Raw genomic sequence first — 2790 nt, 5'->3', positions numbered from 1 at the left:
AAAAACAAAAGTATACAGCATGTTTTCACTGCTAAAATAATGAACACAATGTTATCAGCTATATTGACCTATGAATAAGATAATTTCTATATTGATTGGTAAAAAAACAGGGAAAATTAGAAAGAAAACTAGTTGAACGTATCTAATGAGTTTAAATTAAAAAAAATAGATGATTGTACAATGTATAACTGCCATTGTTGATTAATCTTACCTAGACGAAATTTTAGACAATAGTAACGGTTGTATAAATTAATTAATTTTTGTAAAACATAGTTCGAAGCATTTAATTGTAAAAAAAATCATATACTGTTTTACTACCCCCATAAGATTTATCGATTTCACGCAGTATCAATCGCTTTTAGCCACAGCTAATAATATGGCCGAACAGTCATAATGTCAGTCGTGCTTGCTCTCTAAGAAAGTTAACGCTGTTGAGTAATGTTAATCGTGTGGGTAACTCATTATCTTTATGTTTCATAGTATTACTACGCGTTTAATTTATGATTGTCAACTGAATGTATATTTTTACTTTTTACCTGAATCATCTGGTGGCAGAAGAGAAATATCATGAGTACACCATTGGGCAAATTGATTGACATGTTGATTAAAGTGATCTGGAATATCATTGGAATTCTTCAAAAACAATGCTAACTGTAGCTCACGAGGACCAGGTAAAGGCGTTCCGTCCGCTTGATTTCGAAACGCGTAATCACCTACGGGCGTTAAATCAGATTATACTTCAAACCATTAAGCTGTTATTATTTTTTTTTAAATAAAATATATTGTCCATAGAATTATATTTATAACAGTTGCTAAAATTTTCCATTAGTTAACTTATGGTTAGTTTTGCGATACTCTTTCAAGCAATAAAATACAAAACCAACTATTATGTTCAACGAAATATAAAAATAACTTGTAGAACAATATTAATGAATATCGTAACCAGGATGTATTTTGTTTTTCTAGATATAAAAAAAAAAATACCATATAGCCTTGTTATGAGAGGAGTTAGGTGCAAATTTACAAATCAAAAAAATATGTTTACAGGAAAGATAGTTCATTAAAAAATCAATAGATCCTACCTTCATCTATAATGTAAAAGAATTTAGTATACGAATTAGAGTTTTGAAAAAATTCAAACTTACCATCAGAATAAACACCCTCGGCAAGTCTTAGGTATGGGGTCATGGACGAACCCCATAATGGATTATCTAGATTATTACACGAGCCATTAATTGTCCTGTATTCGGCATTTGGATCGCATGTTACTCTTGGTGCACAATTTTTATAATATATGTTATTGTAGAACGGAAGATTACCATAGTATAGTATAGGGTTCTTGTACTAAAATGATTAAATTAAACGATTACTGTAAAATACATACAATTATTAGCGTTGTAAAATCGATAAATATTTACAGTCCCATAAAGAAAATCATACGGTTTGATTAAATACAAATAAATAAACCCAACGCTCCTAGCATAATATTCTGAATGATATACATTTTACATACAATAATTAATTATTTATAATATTACTTACATCAATTTTAAAAACATATTGTTTAGTAAAATTGTATTAGAATTGAGTATAAAATACAATGTTGTTAAATCCACCATTGATTTAAATTTTGTACAAATTATTTTCATAATTTTAAATATCCTGCAATTCGAGGAATATGTTTTCTCAGAACATAATTTGAGTTCTTTCTTGTAAATATTATAAAAAATTATAAAATATGGAAGAAGTGCTTCAAATTAAGTTGTAATCTTGGCGATTGAATAATTTTATTTTTTAGATGTTAGTGAAAACAATGAAAAAAAACTCAGTATACTTTGCGAAAACAATTGTATAGTATGATTTATTAAATTACTCTTATGCTCAATTATTATTCAGAAGCGTTTCTTAATGTAACGGTAAATCCTAACCATTAAATTTAAAATCAACAGCCCTCAAATTTAATATTTTACCCTATGCCATTTGATCTATCTCACTGATTCTTAATTCAACACGTTTAATATTAAACTAATACTTTTTTTTAAAAACAATTAAAAATATACAATAGTATTTTAAATAAAACCGTTAGTTTTCAAGTATAACCTTAGTACAAAAGAATTTAAAAATTTTTTATAATAATTTCTAAAAGAAACTATCGTCATAAATTACTTACTTGACTTCTAACTAGAATTCCTGATAGTAATAACGTGCATAAGACTACACACAAATTCGACATCTTTGGTGAGATATAAATAAAACTTGAAAAATAAAAACATTATATTTATGAATTATTTTGAATAAACAATATTTTGTTATGATTCCAGTTTAGGAGAGAATATCTAATGAGATCATGCACAATATTTACCACTGGATGTACAATTCGCCGCATGGTTAAAACTCAGTAATTGAAATCAGTTTTAAATATTTGATCAAAATCAAATAATAAAATCAACGTTTTATCTACAATTCAATAAATATTAACTACAAAAATACCATATTGTTTATTGTTTTCCAATTATTTTTCAAACCTTTTATAAAATTTCTTACTCCCTTTTCTCCAAAAAGTTATAAGTTTATGTAAAATCATATATCGTAACCAATATACTACAATCCAACTTGCACAGAAATCAACACAATTCATCACGTCATGTCAGATATATTTGTAGAATTTTTTATTTCGAAAAAGATGGCACTGATTACTTTCATTCATATTATGTGCCTACTCGTAACTTTTTTCTTTTTCAAATTCATTGAAACTTACTTACGATAATTTGTGAAACTTTTTTTTTTATT

The 2790-nt window shown here is 26.6% G+C and overlaps 1 pseudogene; it reads right to left on the bottom strand.

Moving 5' to 3' along the window:
- The window catches only part of LOC112688272, a 5932-nt pseudogene extending 3468 nt beyond the window's left edge, over nt 1–2464 (bottom strand).
- Nucleotides 2465–2790: the final 326 nt, after the last annotated feature.

This window comes from Sipha flava, unplaced genomic scaffold, assembly GCF_003268045.1.
Source record: "Sipha flava isolate LNK unplaced genomic scaffold, YSA_version1 388_pilon_pilon, whole genome shotgun sequence".
In the NCBI taxonomy this organism is placed as follows: Eukaryota; Metazoa; Arthropoda; class Insecta; order Hemiptera; family Aphididae; genus Sipha; species Sipha flava.
This window is presented reverse-complemented; position numbering and strand designations above follow the sequence as displayed.